The sequence below is a fragment of the Sus scrofa genome, chromosome 18, assembly GCF_054392235.1.
Source record: "Sus scrofa isolate SSC_HxYL_T2T_F1_AM1 chromosome 18, Sscrofa_HxYL_maternal_Yorkshire_Landrace_v2.0, whole genome shotgun sequence".
Lineage (NCBI taxonomy): Eukaryota > Metazoa > Chordata > Mammalia > Artiodactyla > Suidae > Sus > Sus scrofa.
This window is the reverse complement of record NC_139400.1, coordinates 25,178,096-25,198,877: the sequence shown is the minus strand read 5'-3', so window position 1 is coordinate 25,198,877 and position 20,782 is coordinate 25,178,096. Positions and strand designations below refer to the sequence as shown.

General features: G+C 42.2%; 1 protein-coding gene and 1 long non-coding RNA gene across 16 annotated transcripts in view; one reads left to right on the top strand and one right to left on the bottom strand.

Moving 5' to 3' along the window:
* The window catches only part of CHCHD3 (coiled-coil-helix-coiled-coil-helix domain containing 3), a 296,981-nt gene that overhangs the window by 44,743 nt on the left and 231,456 nt on the right, over positions 1-20,782 (bottom strand).
* Positions 11,467-20,782, top strand: part of LOC146394939 (uncharacterized) — a 124,550-nt gene continuing 115,234 nt past the window's right edge. The window contains exon 1 of the long non-coding RNA XR_014833826.1: positions 11,467-16,919. This is a non-coding gene — a long non-coding RNA (uncharacterized LOC146394939). The remainder of the gene's footprint in view (positions 16,920-20,782) is intronic.

Below are 20,782 nucleotides of genomic sequence, written 5' to 3'. Positions count from 1 at the left end.
GAGCAAGAGCAGGATAGAGCCACCTTGGGTGTCCCCCACACAGCCGAGGGGAGGGCACCAGTCCTGGCAATTTCGCAGGCTTTTCCTGACAGAGGACACCTGTAATGAACTTATGCCATTCCCAGCAAAATTTAGCAGAACACTGGACCCAACCTCCCAGATCTGGAACAATACTACACCATTTTCATCAATGAAACTTGACTACTGTAGCAGCAGAGAATCATAGCATCTGCCAGCAAAGTAGTGTGGTAGCAGCAGCCTGTGTAGAAATGTGGCCAAACACATACTTTCATGTTAAGCTCCTAGGTTTAGGTGCTTACAATTTTTCAAAAAGAATTACCCTTTCAGATGAATCTGCTATGCTCCTTCTAAGCCGAGGGATGACTTGGGGGTGAGCTGTTTGGTGCAATTCCATTTCGTCAACCAAGCATAAACATACATTCCAGTACCCCCAGCTCTTCTGAGCAGTGATCAAATTTGAGAGAGTGCTTTTAATACTAAGATAAGTTAAGAACAGCTTAATTTAAAACATTTCAAAACTGCCACACATCTCAGTGAGGACTGTGACACATTCTAAAAAACTAGGTTAAGATCACATTTTAAGCCTGTAGTCAGAGAGCGTGTTAGGTTATGTTAGGTGATACTTTTTTTCCACTACATTTTGAAAGCAAGATCCAAATATCAGATACACCCAGGAAGGAATGTGTCTAGCTTTCTTAAATGAAAGAATTGCAAAAAATGTATTTATTTAAATGACAAGTAAAGGAAAAAAACCTCTGTACTCATCTGCCCTTCAGTGTCAGAGTGCTAACAATGAGGAGTGGCGAGAGGGCCCGAGCTGGGCCTTTTGTCTGCTTCCTGTCCCTTTGATGCTTGAAGGGGAGGATGCTTAAGCTACCCCTGCCAGAGGGAAACCCCCAAATGGGTGCACCAGGCCAGGCCAGCAAGGCTTCAGGGTCTGCCAGGCAGAAAAACGCCCCCCTGGACATCGCAGCCCTAGGTGTAGGTGGCCCTCAGAGGTGAAGGAGGAGTAAAGGCGTGGAGCGACACCGGAAGGAAGAAACACACATACTTGTGCAGCAAGCACCCTGGAAAAGGTCAGAGGTAGGGCGAGGCGGCAGGACAGGGTGTCGGGGAGACAGTACAGCAGTGAGAGCGACAGCTGTTCTGAGGAGGGGTGATCTTCCTTGTGGGAGGTAGCCTGGGGGTCCACAGAGGAGAGATGGGATTTTGCAAGACCCCCGAGTGAAAGGTTGGACTGTAAGAGGCAGAGAGGACACAGTGGAGGGTCCATGTGCACCAAGGCCCAGGCTCAGTCAAGGTGGGCACGTTCAGGGCACTCCGGCGATGGGTGGCCGGCAGAGGGGAGAGCTGAGAGGCAGCTCAGGAAACGGAGGCACTGGGATGTAGAGAGTCTCCCAACAAGACAGAGGGTGCTTCGATTCTGGCCTACGGGTGATGACACGCCATCAGCCTTTCCAAATGAGAGAAGCTGCCATTTCAGAAAGCTGATCCGAGGTGAATAAAATGGATGGAAGCAGGAACCATTTAGTCTGGAGGCCAGAGCAGCTGTGTCCAGCTATTAAAAACAGGCAAGAATGGAGGCCCTGGAAAGCCAGGATGGAAGGATGCAGTAACCGATGCTGTGGTCACCGTGAGGAAGAGGGAGGACCGGGCCAGACACACAGGGCTTAGGCCTGCGGCCTCAAAGGATGGAAGTGCTCGAGATATGTCAGGAACCCTAAGTGCAAACAACCCACTCAGCATGGGCCAGGGCCACAATCATGGACTGGGCATCCCCCTAAGATGGGGAGGGCAGAGACAGAAGGCGAGGGGACAGCTGAGCCCTAGGGAGCAGCCCTGTGTGTGGTGGTGGGGCGACAGGGAAGGAAGATGGAGCAGTCAGAGAACTGGGAGTGGAGAGAAGAACCTGTATGATGCGGCAGCACAAGTTCAGGAAACCAGAGCTTCGTGAAAGAGAAGACAGTCAAGAAGCATATAAACGGAGAAAAGGCCGTGGAATTCAATCCCTAGCAACTTAAGAGAAATAGTTTCAGTACAGCACATAAGGCAGAAGCCAGACGGCAGGAATTGGTAAATAAGAAAATGGGCAGGAAAGAGATGGAGGCAGTGGGATTAGGTCAGTTCGCTATCCTGCATGGAGTATGGAGAGTGTGAGTGTGAGTGTGTGTGTGAGTGTGTGTGAGAGAGAGAGAGAAAGTGTGTGTGTGTGTAAGAATTTCAATAGTCTTAAAGAACAGGAAGGGCTTAGCTGGTTGGAGAGAACAGGAAGGCACTCTAAATACAAAGGTAGAAGAAGCAAAGCACACTAATGGACTGGTTTTTAAAGAAGATTGATATTGAAATTTACAAAGAGATCAGAAAGCCAAACTGCTTTCAGCAAGGATATGCTTTACAGGCAGATAAAGGAATTTCTAGGAAGCATAGTAATGAGTAGAGGTGAGCTCCGAAGTTGGGTAAATAGGGAAGGTTGTGTGAAGAAAGTTTTCCAGTCTTTAAAGAAGACATACGAGAAGGGCAGAAAGGAGCATGTGGTCCAGGCAAACATGGTGTGACGTCTTGGTTAGAGCAGAAGTCCAGAGTGGCCCAGTGGCCAGGCACTCAGGTTATTTGAGAAGACTTAGTGGCCTCATCCCCAGAGACGCCAACGCTGGGACAAGACAGTCCAAAGGCCCTCCTCGCCGCCCCCCCCCCCCCCCCCCCGTCGCTCTTCCCATGACAGCCGCAATGGGTGAATAAAGTGAATGGATTTAAGGCAGGGACACATTCATGCAATGACCTCATCCTCACACCTTGTCTGGTGTGTTCAGATTAAGCCCCTTCTTGCTCTTCAAAATAGACGTGTACTGAAATTATTGGTTGATTAATGGTTAATGGAAAATGGAGAAAGCTTGGCATAAGATATATTTGAAAAACAGATAAGTTTATGGATTTGGTCCACTATAATCACTTATTCTACTTAAGTTCATGATGTACTCAATTTGATTTTTAAATCATTTAACATGTATATGCTGATATATGCATAAAATGTATCTGAAAAAAATATACAACAATTGGTAACAGCAGTGCTTCTGAGGGAACTCGGATAAGAGGTCACAGAGTCAAGGAGATTTACTTTTGCACAGGATATTTAAATCTTCTATCATGGGGAGTTCCCGTAGCGGCCTACCAGAAACCAATCTGACCTAGCATCCATGAGGATGCAGGTTCGACCCCTGGCCTCGCTCAGTGGCTCAAGTATCTGGCATTGCTGTGAGCTGTGGTGTAGATCGCAGATGTGGCTCAGATCCTGCATTGCTGTGGCTGTGGTGCAGGCCAGGGGCTACATCTCCGATTCGACCCCTAGCCTGGGAACCCCCATGTGCCATGGGTGTGGCCCTAAAAAGACAAAAATATTTTTTTTCTATCATGGGCATACGTTGCTTACAAAAATTTTCACTTTAAAGATCATAATTCCATATTATTTGCATATATTTTGCATGCCCTGAGAAATTGCTGTAAGAAAGTTCGCTTTTCTTTCAGATCCCTACACACCAGACCCAGTTCAATGGGTTCCGAGGCACTACAGAGAAGACTGTTTGAAAACTTAGGACGACGCTAAGATACCAGGTATGAAGTCCCACATGCAAACACTACAAAAAGACAAAAAAGTAAGTTGGGAAATAATTCAGGATGTCTTCATGCACGTCAGCCTTAAGCACAAGCCCTTGTGATTTCCTATCTCCTCGACCTTGTGAGAAAAAAGACAAAGAAAGCACCCAGTGATTTTAAGTCACAGGGCAAGCCACTGGGAGTAAAATGTCACATGAGTATTTGAAAAGCCTGGAAGCTTTCTCCATCCATGAGATTCTTTCCGGTCTGTCAGAGAACGTGGTCCCCCCTCTGTCTTTTTCGCTGCTTTCTCCCCGCCTCCCTCCCTCACATAATGGCCAATCATCTCCAAAGCTCAGGTCTTTGTCCCTGATATTCTTTGCTCCTGGTGAAGTTATTCTTTCCTAGCTTCTACTGCTTTGTGTGTGATGAAACGGGTTTTCTAGTTGCTCTCCATCAGGTAGTAACGTGTGATCTTAGGTTTCTCCGGGCTTCGGTTCTTTATAAAACAGACAGACAGTAATCTTACCCACCCAAAGGCAGGGACCAGATCTGATGGTCCTCTTATATTCTTGCTAACTCTAAGAACCCCAGACTAAGTAAGCAACAACAGACTATGTCCAACTTATCTGATTTCCACTTTCTTATCCAGACAAGATTTTCCTTCCATTTTTCACTATACTATACTAGCAATATTGTGAGCTCAGCATCATGCATTCAATTTTGGCTCTTTTCATCTTATTTAATACCTTATATTCAAGAAGTCATTGAGATTGTTAGTTCTCAGAAAAGTCACTTTTGACCCTTCCCCAGTTCCCCACTCACACGGCCCTGGGTTAAGCTATCAGGGCAGGCATTAGACTACGACTCTTATTAGCCTCAAATAGCCTCTGCCCTCAGCTGCCTCCTTTTCAAGCTCATCAACATGAGTTCTACAAAATGAGTACCCTGCAAAATGCCAACCTTTCTGAGGGGTCAGTCGGGACTCTTCCTTCTCCCTCTCCACCTCCCATGCCTAATTTTACTTTTAAAATTTCCCATTTCCCTTACCTCCTCACCAGCTACGACTCGTGGCATTAGGGGAAAGAGAACCCATTGAACCCTCTACTAAACCACTATTTACCTATTCTGGCTTCAAAGTGAAGGACAGATGGTGACATTTGCAAGGCTGTTTTTGAACACAATCTAATATATAAGAGCCAAAGAGCACAACTACACATACTCCTAATGTCTACTTCCCAAGCCATGTTATAAAATTATAAAATCATTCTCTGAATTGATTTTATTTTTCACTCGTGGGTAAGGGCACTATCTACAACAGCAGTAAGTTTCCATAGGAACTAAATTCATTTCAAAAGATTGGAACATTGGGGTTTTTAAAACGTGCTCAAACAACATGATCTTGTACACAGTGCCTTGCATTTTTGAAACTCAGAGAGTATTATAAATATTGACCTCTAATTCCCTAAGAGGCCTTGGAAAAGAGGAGGGGGTTTAAAAAAAAAAAAAAAAAAAAAAAGACTCTTTGCATTTGGAACACATTTAAGGTAACTGGTAGGGAAAGGAATTTAGGAGGTGAGTTGCTAATTCATACTGTGTTTCATCTCTAGCATTAAGTACAACTGATCACACATGGTAACACCATTTACCAGTGTTTGGAAGACAAGCACAATAAAATTTCCCTACCTAATACCTCATACATGAGGGATCCACTTCCCAAGAACTGTATAACTGACACAAGGGACGTGTTTCTATGTGATGCACATAATCACACTCAACTACATGTGCATCAATGGAACATCCACATGACTAGTCTTTTGTTTACAAATTCTAAAATGACTTTTGTTTACAAATTCTAAATTTTTGTTTACAAATTTTTGTTTACAAAATTTTTGTTTACAAATTCTAAAATTTTGTTTACAAATTCTAAAATTTCTTTTTTTGGTTCTGATTAAGGTATTTGGCACTGATGCCATAAGAAGGCATTACACTCTAACCCATCATACAGTCTCAAGCTCTTAGGTTACATAAATGGATTTAAGCATTTTTCAGAGGACAGGCAAGATTTGGCAAATTGGCTTAATATTCTAAGCTGAGACTGAAATTAACAAAACTAACCGTGAAAGTAGAGAAAACAACCACCTCCCGCACAAATTCTTCAAATGATTATGATGGGCCTCACACATGAGTATTTCAGCGGCGGAATCCCAACGATTCCTGTGTAAGGGATAGTGATGTCTTACCGCAGGACCAAACAACGCATTTCTCAATTTGTGTCCTGGACTGGATTCCCCATACTGAGTCCCAGTAGTTTCCCATCTTCCTAAGGGTTTCAATCAGCAGTATTAATCTAAACCTTTACACACAGCCCCAATCCATGAACGTCTGCTGTACAAAGGCCCTCTAATACAGCTCTCCAGGGGAGTGTTTCTGGGGGAAAATCATACAACTAGGGAAATTCTAACTGTTGCAAATTCACAGGGAGATACTAAATTCTGCCTACCACGTTTTTACACGGCATGTTTTCTGTGGTAAATTCACTCTCACTCTCTTTCCAATGATGACTTTATTCCATCTCCACTCCCCTGTGACTTTTGGCCATTTTTCTAGCTTTCTTTGAGAAAAACTGAAACCAAGAGAGAACTCCCTCATCTTCCCATCATAAAATCTGGATGTGCACCTTTTCTATCATTACTTGGGAGGAAGAGCGCCAGACCATGTCCATGAGCTCTCCCACCTTCTACAGAGGAAGTCCATCCAAGAGAACTTCTTCCAGTGGTGGAAACGGTCTACATCTACGCAGCCCAACAGAAGGGTCAAGTCCAAGCACTGCTACGGAGCACCTGAGCTGTAATGATGCAACAGAGGTAATGCATTTTAAATTGCACTTAACTTTAGTAAATTTAAGTCTAAACAGTCAACCATGGCTAGTGGCTATCAAATATAGTTGGAAGCACAGCTCTAACAAATACCATTCCTTCTTTTTTTTTTTTTGGCTTTTTAGGGCCGCACCTGTGGCATATGGAGGTTCCCAGGCTAAGGGTCAAATTGGAACCGCAGCTACCAGCCTACGCCACAGCCACAGCAATGCCAGATCCTTAACCCACTGAGCAAGGCCAGGGATTGAACCCGCATCCTCATGGATTCTAATCGCTGAGTGACAATGGGAACTCCTGCAAATACTATTCTTACAACAGCTACCTCTACTTCCTACCGTCCACCCATTCTCTTTCATCCACAACCAAGTGGCCAAAACCAACGCCTCATAGGACCTGTTTGAGGAAATTACTCCCTCTCTTGAAAGGCGCTTCTTGGCTTCTATAAACACCGAGCGTCCTTCCCTGCTTCTCCTCTGAATCATCTTCTAGCTGATCTCTAGATGTCGGAGTTCCTCGGGGTCCAGATCTCTCTGCTCCATATTCTCTTCACCATCACGTCATATCTCCACCATCCTCATGGCTTTGCTATCACTTGTGTGCTGACAGCTATCACATCTGCACCTCTAGCCCTGCCTTCCAGGTGACTGCCTACTGCTAGTCACACTGAAGGTTTTATAGGTGCCACATGTTTCAAATCGGACTCTTACTTCCTCTACCCCCAATTTGTTCCCTCTTCCCCATTGTAGTCAACAGACACTCCAAATCACGGAATGGGCCTTGACACCTCCTTCTCTCATTCCCAATAGCCAGTCTGTCACCAAGTCTTGTCAATTAAACCAAAATAGATCTGGAATTGACCTATTTCTCTCCATCTCCACTGTCATTATTCTAGACCAAGTCACTAACACAACCACCTGAAATACTTCAAGAATCTCCTAAGAAGTCTCCTGGTTTCCATTCTGAGTCTTCCAGTCTCATCTCTACGGCAATTCATTATCAACACAATGATATCTTCTAACGTCCCACTGATCTAGGGAAAAAATTCAAAATACTAATTACGGCCTAGTAGGATGTGGCCCCTGCCTCCATCTTTGGCCTCAATGCTCGGCATTATGTGTGGGCATTATGTATTAGGTGGATGGTGAAGAGTGCCCAAAGCACTATGCCGGGGAGACAAGTGCTCCCTTCATCCCAAATGAAATCCAGAGGCGTGTTCTTCTAATAAAGTGGTATGGCCGAAGTTGGTCAGCTTCCATAACACAGCCCCTGCTTATACTTGAGGGGTCTGCCATGATGGTTAGCACGGGATCTGGCATCTAAAACACCTATGTCAAAATGGGGACTCCACCTTTCACTTGCTATGGAAGCGGGTGCAAGTTGCTTCATCTCTCCAAAGTGCAACTTTTTCATGGGTTCCTACCACTGAAGGTTGTTGTAAAGATCAGTAAGATGATGCATAAGCTCTCAACACAGTAAGCTTTTAACAAATACAAGCTGCTCTTAGTACTATTATTGTGATTTCAACTAATGAACTTCGGCAGGTTGTTCTGGGAAGCTACTAGTTATTACCTTATTTATAAAGGAAAATGGATTTCCACTTTCAAACAGCCAACTTAAAACCAAGTTTTAGAAGACAATTTGTTTGACAGCTGGTGACTGTTCAGGTAACCTGAAGGTATCTACAAAGTGTTCAGGTGGTGGCAAAAGAAGGTTCCTTTGTGCATGTGCTTTTGCTACAGGGATTTAAAAGCCGCACTCATGTTAAAATCAAACTTTCAACGTGGGGGATATAATTAACATAAACCTATACACCTTTTCTTCTCTCAACTACATTCTCATGGGGAGCAGTGATTTTCCCTATGAACAAATCGAATGGCATCTGAAGTAATTACTCTTGGCACAGACTGGCCCACTGCTGGTGGCAGGGCTGCTACTTGTGACTAGGCACTCAGGGGGAACTCAACAGAATTGATGGCAAACTGCTTTAATTTTCTTTAATAGTCACAAAATCCTGTCTAAACCAAGATGGACATTTCAAGGATAATCAACACCACACAAAGTTCTATTGCCATTGAACCAGTATTCAAACAAGCCGGAAACCAGTTTTCAGCCTCTTTCCGTGAATTTCTATATCTTTAGTGTCATAAATGTCATTTTGTGAAGTCAAGCTGGCAGTCCTCAGCAGGAGGCCCAGAAGTGCCAGTGTTAATTAACAATGTTGGATAACTTTTCAGTTCGTTCACGCTGTGAGATCCGTTCCCTCTACCGCACCCTCGAAAAACTTTAACCACCAAAGGACAGTGAGGAACGGGGAGAAATAGGAGAGGACTAAGAATAGCTTCATTTTCATATGATCTGACATAGACAGGCAACAACAGCATGGACTGTGATGGCCTTGCAGCCGATCCACAGCAGGGACAAGGGGAAAGCCTGAGCTAGGAGCCTTCTCTGTTCTTGAACACTGATGCAAAATTAAAGATGGTCTCCCGGTGCCTGAGTGAGTAGCCTTGTGACGGATAAATGACAACCTAGAACCCTGCACACATTAAAAGCACAACAGATATTTGCAGACTGATTAGCTCAGAAGTTAACTGCACATGACTAAGATGATGTCAAAAGCTTGTAAACTTTGGAGTTTTACTATATACATATCATTTCATATCATGGTAAGAGGTACATAATGGCTGTGGCTATACAGCATATCATGAAGTAGAAATTTCAGACTCATCGGCCTAATGTGACGGATGTAAACCATCAACAACTGGCCCAGCAACTCACCTGACGTATCATTAAGAATGAGATGTCTTCAAAGAGGAAGATCTTAAAGTACTGCTCAGGACTGCAACTTCAGTTAAAGGTCTGAATAACTAGTTTGGCTATCTCAACTGGATGAATTAATGAGAGAACTTTTATCACAGCCATACATAGTGAAATAAAAGCACCAATGGCTTTTATTAAAACTTTTCAAAATGATGGAGTCATTTATAATACTAATTTCTACCAAATACTATTAATTTTTTTTACCACTTTTAGATCTCCAATATAGACTATAAGTGCCAATATTTAGACCAAAGGAAGAATCACTTAACGGATGGAGCTTTACTATTTCCAGTATTTAGGAAAGAGGTCATTAGACTGCAGTCTTATTTTGCTGCTTGTAAACTAAGGCTTCTGCCCATGAGACGCTATTTCAGAAATGCACTGAAGGTTAATATCTTTGCATGCATTACAAATGCTAATCCAAGTGCAATGTTAATATATTCCCTTATTCATTACAAAGAAAATGGCAGATATGACTGCACATTAAAGACATTTTGCCAACAGTATTTTCTATCCTGAGTAATTTTTTGGTCCCTGCAAATGCCAGTCACGATTTCACTGGTGCTCAGGTGGCCTTAAGTGAGGAAAAAGAAATAGGCTCTCCTACTAGGAGCCACACAGGACAAGAGGTAACAAAATATAAAATGTCCTGTTTTGTGGTTATTTCATTTTCTCAAACCTGCTGGTAGGAGAAAAAGCAGAGAGAGAACAGAGAAAAGATTAAAACTGTACCACACAGACTTTCCTCCCTTCTCTTTCCATCCCCCCATGTCTGGTTTCGGCACTATCAGTTAAGGGGGGACAGTGACGTTTATTACATACGTATCCAAAGCGAGGGTAGCAAACCAAAGGAAAAATGCCAACTCCCTCAAAGCTCCTGCCCAAGGGAGACACCACTAATCCCTCAGAGCACTCTAGATTCCTTTGCCTTCCCTTGTACTAGTTTCCACAGGGTGCTGCCGTCGCCTTGGGTTTGACCCTCTTGGTTCTATACTTTCTTGTGGTCCTTTAGTTAAGGCTGAATATTTTGTGATGCTGACATTCACAAAAGGCCTAGCTTCCTTCCACAAAGCACTCTGCCTTACAAAATCCAACGCTTCTGAAAGTAAGAAAGAAACCATACAATGCACCTTTATGACTCAATCCATGATCCTCCAAAAGACTAACTAGCAAAGCCAGGAAAAATTATCTGGGCTTAGCAGTCTATTTCTTTACTGCCTATAGAAAAAGAGCGGGGAGCAAAAGAGTAGGCCCCTATGACGGTTTAGGCCTTGATCTTAACTATGTCTGTTTTTAAAGCTGATTTGTGGTTCGGGTTCAGCATTTACCCTTTTAACAAGTCTGTGTTTAAAGGAAAGTTTCCTAACAGTCACTAGAGCCTGCACAGGCATTTCAGGAGTACCATCCCCATACATTAACAGAGCTGTTCATTTGGCTCTGAATTTAATTGCTCTCCCCAGAAAGCCCTTAATGACACTGTCTCTCATCCAGCCTTCATAATTTGGCTCCCCCACCTCAGAGAGCGGGATTCCTGGGCACTGTCTTCCCGCCTGCCGTGGGAGACCAAATGTGACTCTCCCCAGCTGCTGCTGTGCATCATGCTTTATGACAAGGGCCAGCCTGATCACTCCAAGTCGTGCCAAGCACACAGCCTTCCAGGCAACAACAAACTACTAGATGCAACCTGCTTGGGCCAGCCAGGGCCACCTTCTGCTCCCAAGCATCACTCCTCTATGCATCCTCCTGCTTTCATTCTATTGCTTGAGAGAGGACCATCTTCCACGCTTCCACAAAGGACCTCCACAGAAGATCAGAGAAGGTCCAAACCATGCCAGAGTTTAATTCGATCAATGGCATGTAAAAGTCTCAAAAATAATTGGGAACATCAAATGGAGATAGGTTCAACTATGATTAGAAATGCGGCTGCCTGAAAAATAGTCACAGACCAGAAGAGCTACTGGGACAGCTCTGTGTATACCTGAGAGTGGAAAGGAAGGTGGCGGTCTCCCCCATGCACCTGTTTGTCCCTAGCTCCCCAGCTGCTGGCTTTCAGGAAAATGCTGGTTGCAGGAGGCACCACATAAAGGGCAGCACTTCTCTGCTCTATAGAGAGCTGAAAAGATTTACGTAATTTTTCTGGGGTCCCAAGCTTTTCCTTTTCTTTCTTTCTTTTCTTTTTTTTTTTTTTTTTTTTTTTTTGCATTACCCATACTGTATTTGTCCATGGGATAAACAGAGACGCCTTCCCCTACAATTACATTTGCTTAAAGGAAAACACAGCTGTCTTTCTTGCATATTAAGATGCAACTGGAACCAGAGAGACCAAACAAAGATTTCAAAGGGAAGGAAAGTTTTTACAGTATAAAAGATACTCCACCAAACCAACGTGCATTGAAACTAAAGAACTGAGGCAAAGTAATGACTATTCTCCTTGGGGACAAAAGTCCTATTGAGCAAGAAGCTATAGGTGCCATTTTCCCACAAGAGCCACCTGCCACTTCTTGGAGCTATTGCAGATATTCAAGAGCCAGAATTTCATAGTCCTTCCATCTTCGGGTTTGTGTAAGAGGGTGTGCACACAAGTGTGCCGGGAGGCAAAACCAATAGGTCATTACTGGATGCTGTCACTGGGATGAGGGACCCATCAAGTAGACTACTTAATGATGCCCGCTCAGCCAGCCAGCATCACACTGCTAGCTGCTGTTTAGAGGAAACCCATGAGAAGCACGCTAGCCTGCACGAGAGCAAGTGAAGGACCCATTCCTTTGGGAAGATGCTGTGTCGCTAAGACGGCCCGCCCCATCAAAAGTACAGAATGGAGCAAGAGAGGATAATGAGCCTAATTAGAGTTAGTTATTATTTGCTATACTTACAACTGCATCTAATAATACTGCTGCCAGCCGTGCTGTTTTATGTGATGTCTTCTTCATGTGGCAACCTTTTCATAAATCAAAGCAAACGCCAATACTAGACAGTTTCTTGTTCAGCCTGCCTGACAATAAAAGTTAACACTGAACCTTAGCTGTTATCAATCTTCATAAATGTGTCCATGATGTGGCAAGACGGCTCCACATTACAGAGGGGGCTGCCGCTAATGCATGCAAGGTAGTGACCCACTAGGTTAATGGGACTTGACAATCAGCACAGTTTTAATTGAGCCAGAAAAAGAAATGGCCCTCTTATCCTTGCCTTAAAGTACATAGTTTTTTCCTTGGTTCCATCCAGTGCCTTACTCAGAAAATGTCTACAATCAAGTTTAATACAGACTCATAAAGCGGACAATAGAGACCTCATGGGAGAAGCAGGTAAGTCAGCTTCCATATGAAGATAACTTGTTTTAAAGTTTTAATTGGCTTTCTTGGTTGAGAGCCACCTGACTTGAAGATGTCATGTTTCCAAATTCAAGCAGAAAATGTTAATGAGACACTCTTCTGTTCTAGAAAATACATAAACATGTCCACATTAACAAAGTAAAAAATAGTCCTCAGAAACAGCAAAGGTCAAGAAATTTTCACGTACTAAGAACCCTTCTCTAACAAAAATTCACATAATACAGACATCTAAACTGAAAGAATTCCCAATTAATGACCAATGTTAACCTAATAAACAATATTCCATTACATTTTGAATCTTGCTATCACCTTAAATTCCCTAATGATACTATGAGGAGGAGAGCTGCCTTCTCTAAGACACCTATTAGAGATAAACTCGGACAATTAGCTAATAATGTCGAATAAAAGTCAGCTCTCTATTAAGAGCCTATAAATGAAGACCAGAAAGAGCGAAATATATCAAACCATTAGGCTAGACACAGAGAAGTCCCAAAGCAAGCCCCTTAATTTGCTGAATTTATTTCAGCCTGTATTTACTAAGTGCAGAATATGTGCAAGGTGCTGGGGAGATCTGGAAACTATACAATTCCTGCCCTCAGTAAGGTTTCATTTCAACCGAGAATGAGAGTCACACACTGGAACTTGCAATACAACCTTGATAAGGCTCCTTCAAACTCCTAAGAGTCTGTAACTCTCACTTAACTTTTTAGGCAACAGTTTCCTCTACTGTAAATTCAAAGTCACTTCTAGAGTGACCACATTCTGAGAGTAGAAGAAGGGGAAAAGCAGGAAAAAGTTTTATAAGAGTTTAATTCAACTGAGACAATAACAATACTGATACTGACTGAAAGCCTCCTTAAGAGTATTAATGCTATAGTACTAACGATGGCCAGGACGCAGCTCCCGCCCAAAGGGGCTCTCGCTTTAGAAAGGACATTACACAGGCAACTGTAATACAAACTGGGCTGTTACCTGAGCAGATGGGGGCGGGGGGCAACTGCGTCCTGTGGGGACTGGGGAACGGGAAGGGAAGTGTCAAGGAAGACTTCAGACACCAGTCTTGGCAGATGGATCATCAACTAGGAGGAAATGGTGAAGGTGCGTGACGTTATGGCCGCTCAAGAGCAAAGCTACAGAAGCACAAGCTAAAGGCAGGGTCTCGCCTTTAGGACTGAACCCTGGGGTCCATGCAAGCCCTGGCAAGAGATGAGGCTGCAGAGGTGTCAAAGGTTATTTTCATAGTGTGCTTGAATATTCTAAGTTTGGGGTGTTTGTCCCAACTTCTAAATAATGATTTATTAGATAATGTCAATTATTCAGCGTTGAAGCAGAAACTTATTTTGTTTTTAATCACATGGATCAGACTGATGGATGAGTATCTTGAGATTGCATGGCAAGCTGTTAAAAAAAAAACCAACTATTATCAGTTGCCACTACTTATCACTGCAAATCAGGATTATCACAACACTATGCCACCAAATAAATAGATGTGGGTGCTGAGGCTGAGGGAGGACTGCAGCCATCATCCTGAGCCCCTAAGCCTTAAATGCTGGATTCATGAAAACAAGCATCACTGTTTTCTTGATAATAAGCACAGGCTGTAAATAAGCTTACTAACTACAGTTACATAAATAACATAGCAAATTATCAGTTGTGTGAGGATTCCACTCACTGTTTTTAAAAAAAAAAAAAAAAATGGAACTACTGGAGGGACTGGGAAAATGAGAGGGAGTTGGTCCTTTCCTAGATGGATGTATTCCCTTTTCACTCTCTATAGGAATCTACATTTTTCTCACAGAAACAAGGTTATATGGTTATGATTATGGCTAGCTTAAAAAATTCGGAATGTTGCTGAAACACACACAGAGGTGAATGCACTATTTTTTTTTTTCTTTTTGCTTCCTCCTGACCCCATGTTATCAAACCTTCAGTTTTTCATTCTTCACTGCAAACATACAGGAGTTAAATAGGTTTCTGCCGAGTAACCGAGGCATTTAACCACAAGCGCCATTTTTATTTCTGAGAAAAATTATGATCCCAATGCTGAGCAACTGACTTCAGAACCAATTTTATGGAGAATTTTGTTTGTTTATCATGGACTACTAACCTATAATTGCCTACAATCTCAAATTTATAAAAATATTTTAAAGTATGACAAGCAATTAGATTAGGTCTGCACCACACTCTAACAATAGCTGCATTTAACCTGGCACAGCCTCCCATGTGCACTTCTAACTAAATGACGTACTTCCTAGCCTGTTAAAATATAATTATTATTTTGAGTAGTGTTGCTAACCATTGGCTAATGATTTGAAAGAAAACATGTGTCTTTAAACATGTTTTTAGAGCCGTGGTATATTCTCAACTGCAATTTTACAGATTCGGGGATTATCCCCTAGAGAAACATATATATTGGATTATATGATGGGCATCAATGTAAAAACACACACAAAATTCACTCAGCAGAAACCTGAACTATTGATGACTGTAATCATTAGCTAACTATTGACTACTTGGAGTGTGCCAAGAGCATGATGGGCCTCCTTTAATTTCTAGCTAACATCTCTAATTATCAGAGGGCTAAGGTAGGGGTGAGGAAGAAAGGAAGGAACTTGCTAGCAAGCCTACTGCACTATGTGAAGTGAGATCTATCACGATCACACCCAGTAAAAATTTTGCTCATGTGGATATTTACTATTTCGTTATAGCTCCACTGATACTATGGATAGGAAAATTAAAAGAAGTTGGAATAAACTTTCAAAAAATCAGGAAGATTAAGAACCACAAACAAGAGAAGTAAGTACATTTTCTTGGTAGCTGTCATAGCAGAATCAGTAACATATTAAACATTACCTTTTTCTTAAACCTACTTCCTGATACTATATCATAAAAAGAAAAAATTTTATGGCATGAAGTATAAATAGATGTAACATTAATAAGAATGGATCAGCTTTCTGAAGAATGCGGCCAAAAGCTTAGCACTCAAATCTTTTAAAGATCCAGCCTTAATGCACTCTCTCTAGCAACCATGCTATTTTCTTTGCATCATCAAGTTCTGAGAGTATATTTTTCCTTTGTCTTCTCATCAGTTATAAAAGGCAAAGATGTGTATACATTTTGGTTTTCAATTCTCCTATTAAGTCAGCTTCTCAGTGCTTCAGCTTCCAAATGCTCCAAAGGAGGTATGGATTGACATTTCTGCCAAAGGACAATTTTTTGCTCTGTAGTTTTTCCCAGAGTTAATGGAAAAAGTTCTACCACTAATCTTCTCAATTCACCTCTAGGGAATTACAAACTAGCAGCAAAAACTGCAAAGGGTGTGCCAAAACTTAATGTTTTTAAATTGCACAAGTCAAAAAAAAGGTGAAAAATTTCACAAAATGGGATCTTTTTTTCTTGAAAGAGAGAGAGAGACGCAGGCTTGAGAGGTCAGATGTAGATTCACTGTAATAAAACCTTTAAGGCTAAGTCACCTGGGCCCTGGCAACTCTAGGTCCATAAGGATGTCACTCCTGTATGGGGTTGAGTGCCTACTACATGCCGGGAATTTCACCTACAACATTCACCTTATAACAACTCCCTAAGCTATTATACATACATTTCCTCCATCGGCAAAAAAGAAGCACAAGGGGTTTAACAGCCCAATATCACACAGTTAGGACTGGTCACAACTCAAACTCAATTCACATTATGGAAACACAAGTACCAGTTCCTAAGGATTTATGTACAAATTTAACTCACTGAAGCCTAAAGAAAAACCTCATCAAAAAAAAATTTTTTGGAAACACAATCTGAGTCCCTGTCATTAGGGGATGGACTCAAATTATCATGGTAGAACAATGCCATGGAATACTATGCAGGTATTGAAAAGAATGAGAGTTACATGTGCTGTCCAGGGGACATACACCCATAATAAATTTAAGTTAAAGAACACAGGGTTCCCATTGTGGCTCAGCAGGTTAAGAATTTGACATAGTGTCTGTGAGGATGTGGGTTCGATCCCTGGACTCACTCAGTGGGTTAAGCATCCAGTGTTGCTGTGTCTGTGGCAAAGGCCTGCAGATGTAGCTCCACCTCCAGCCGGGGAACTTTCATATGTTGCAGGTACAGTTGCAAAACAAAAAAAGAAAAAAGATTAAAAAATATATGTATGGGCGGAGTTCCCGTCGTGGCGCAGTGGTTAAGGAATCCGACTAGGAACCATGAGGTTGCGGGTTCGGTCCCTGCCCTTGCTCAGTGGGTTAACGATCTGGCGTTGCCGTGAGCTGTGGTGTGGGTTGCAGATGCGGCTCGGATCCTGCGTTGCTGTGGCTCTGGCGTAGGCCGGTGGCTACAGCTCCGATTCAACCCCTAGCCTGGGAACCTCCATATGCCGCGGGAGCGGCCCAAGAAATAGCAACAACAACAAAAGACAAAAGACAAAAGACAAAAAAAAATATATATATATATATGTATGGGGAGAGAGACAGAATAATCTCATTTTGGGGAAAAATAAAACAATCTATATAAATGTTTCTATGGATAGAAATAAATATGGAAGGATGACTGTCAAACTAGAACTTCACACACTTTACTTTTAAGGGGTTGATCAAGAAGGAAAGGAAAAAATTACAACTGCCTTGTTTAAGAAAAAGGGGGGTACTATATTGATAATTTTAAAAAATCCAATAGCTTTTATTAATGCCACATGCGTCTCACTTCACTAAGCATCCAGGAAGGAGATCAAAAGGCAAAAGCTTATCACAAAACGCAGCGAGAAGGAAAAAGAATTCTTAAAAGGTTCATTTACTAATACTAGGATCTTGAAAGGAAATAGCAATCTAAGAGCTAATTTTATATACCTTGGGTGCATATAATCAGTTATAGACATAAACCAAGAATTGTCCATCCAGACAACCATATCTAAATAAACCACATACAATTTAATTTGCTTGTAATGCATTCTTTCCAACGACATGTAGAATTTGGCACCATGTGTATTTTTAGATACCATGGATAAAGAGATCATGGGCTAAGAGTATTTTTTTTTTTTAAGTTCATCATCATACCATTTCAATTAAAAGATGATCCCATATCATGGACTGCAGGGATAGCGCTAAAATGTGGAATCAGAATATTGGGTTTTGGAGTCCCTCAATCTCCTAAGGCTCTTTCTCTGCAAAAAATGCCCTTAAAAAAGAGTTCCCATTACGGCAAAGTGGGTTAAGACTGCAGCTGCTTGGGTCACTGCAAAGGCATGGGTTTGTTCCCTTGCTTGGTGCAGTGGATTAAAGGATCCAGTGTTGCTGCAGCTACAGGGCAGGTAACAGGTGAGGCTCGGGTTCAATCCCTGGCCTGAATGAGAACTTCCATATGCTGTGGGTGTGGCCATTAAATAAAAATGCCCTAAGATATCCCCAGATAGCATCCCATGAACCAAACCTTTCCCGAATTTTTTCCATCTTTTCAATCAAAACTACTTTTTCTTATGTTCCATTCTCTCAGGGGCCTGAACTTTGCTAAGAGACAACGAATATGGTAAGCTAATATGAGCTTATTTTAACGCATATTAACATGTTTATAAGTCATTAATACGATATGCCAAATTATGATTATTATAACAAATATGCACACACATACGTATGCACCCAGTATCATATCCGTATATTTGACTGAAGTCTTCTTGAAAAAATTACCAACTCAAGAGGCATAATTCTCACGGTGTGAATGATGGGCACCAGGGACAGTGACTCAAAAAAATATTCCCAAGTAGGTAGAATTTGGGTTGAATTATCACATCCTATTAACTCTGCCTTTCAAAACACAGTTAAGGTCCCACAAAGTCTGACTCTAATCTTCATTTACAGCCTCATTCCTTCACCCCCCCCCTTCCCCATTCATTCTAACCATTGCCAGCATTTGATTTTCTCCTCATGGAAAAGTCATTCTTTCTCTTTTTACTTTCTGAAACTCTCAAGGTGAGAAGACCCAGCTTCAACCTGGCACCTCTTCCTGCCATCCAGGGCTTCCTCCTTCCCTCTACACCACCTTGCTCGTGCCTTTATTTTAGCATTCACCACACTCCTCATTCCTGTCTCCCCATGTACCCTGCAAGGGTTCTGAGGCAGGGATCAAGCCTTCCTTATCTCTGGATTTCCAATTTATAAAAACCACCTGAAATGTAGGAGATACTCAACGATTTTTCTGGCATTTTTCTGTTGAAATTATAACTCCTGTATCAGGTTTTGACACCTCTCCAGGAGAGAAAATTATTCCAAGTATCAGACCTCTGAGGACAGGGACTCAAACTTGTATTTCTGTATCTCCAGTGCCCACAGAGCATGGAGCACCAAACAGACCCCTGGTGGACGGCTGTGTTGTTGATACTGATAAAAAGCTGTCACACTGCTACCCTTCAAAATAAATATATGTCACTGAGCTCTTCACTGGAGGAAGAAACCAAACAAATGCAAACAGTGTATCAGAATCCACTTATTGAAAAGAATTCCCAGGACAGGGGAGCTGATGAAATAGGTCTGCTGGAAAAATCCAGTATCTCAAATTCAAAGACTTCAAAAGTACCTACAAACCCATACCCAACTAACCACACCAAAACCACAAATGACAAAGTAGTGACAAAATGTTTGATCCCTGCTTCTTCTCAACTAACCAGGATGTCAGAAAGAGGCATTCTACACCCAGTGATGTTATTCTCTTTATATTAAGGTCTTTTGTATTGGAGAAACTCTATCGCGGGGAAAAAAAAAAAAAAAGAACTGGTTAATTGTGAGGAGTACCAAATGAGCTGTAATGGAGGTGTTATGAATGTAAATCAGTGAAGCCTGATGCAGAAAACAGCAGCATCTGGGCGTGCAGCTTGCAAAGTAATGAGACTGTGATGATGTGCTGGCGCCCGGCTTTGATCACTTCATCTTGTTCAAGAGCTCTGCTGGGGAAACAAAGGTGAGAGGCACTGACCTCCCTCCCCTCAGCTTTGCACAAGCACACAAAACAGTAAGGGATCAAGGACGGACCCTCTTGTCTCTTCTCCTCCTAGCCAACACACCCCCTTTTCAGAACTGACGGTTTCATAGTGGGGAGCTCAGCATAAAGCAGGCTGAGCAAGCTTCTACCATATGAAGTGTCATGTCTGAACATGTCTGCAGTAATTGGCAATTCATTTTTCATCCTAAAAGCAGAAACAGGTGTACGCTACCTTCAAAACCCTGAGCATAAACCACTCAGAACGTGCCTCTCACACAGGCAGCTTTGCAGGGATCTATACCAGTAGCAGCCTGGTGGACATCAAGTCTCCATAGATGGATCTGTCTCACAAATAGGTATTTGTGTAATCTCAGAAGTCCAAGAGAACAAAATGAAGAGCAAATGGCAGCACATTAAAAAAAAAAAAAAAAGTAAAACCCTACCGCACAACAGCAGCCCTTGGTCTTTATGTTAATACTGTAACTGGCAAGTACCTGACTTCTTTGTGCTAAGATCCCTCCAAAGCGTATTTAACATACTGAAAAAGGAGGGTTTAGTCCTTGAAAGGGAGTATAAAGCCAGATGTATCACTGCACAGTACTTCTTGCCAGCTTCATCCAGAAACGGTAGCTGAGGTGACTTGTGAAAGGAGCCAAGAGCGAGAACTCCCCTTAATGAGCACATCTATCAATTTCCAAGGGACGCAGTTGATTACCAGCAGTTAGACACACACACTCACTAAAGGAACATGGCAATTTGACTGTTGGCCACTGAATGAGAAAGCACATAAAATAGCTTAAGGCAGCCATGTGAGCAAGTTGGGGATGCTTGGCGACACTTTACCATGGGAACATGTGTGCTTTCATTTCAACATGTAGGGAAGGGCCAAGATGCAAGCTTTTACAAGTTTTCAAGCATTTTGCCAGGACTCAATACATAGTATGAACAAATTGCTGCCTGAGATTATTATATTAAAAAGTATCAGTGTTCCTCTATAAATGTTTCATGTACAGATACTGCCTTTAAAACCCCTTTACAAAAAATTACTTCCAAAACTTAACCAGGACTACCTACAACAGTCCAGACTAACAAGGACAAGGGTATAATAGGCAAATGCAAATTAATAAAGAAAAAAAAGACTTATTCTTAAGAAAATAAATGAAATAAAGTTTACTC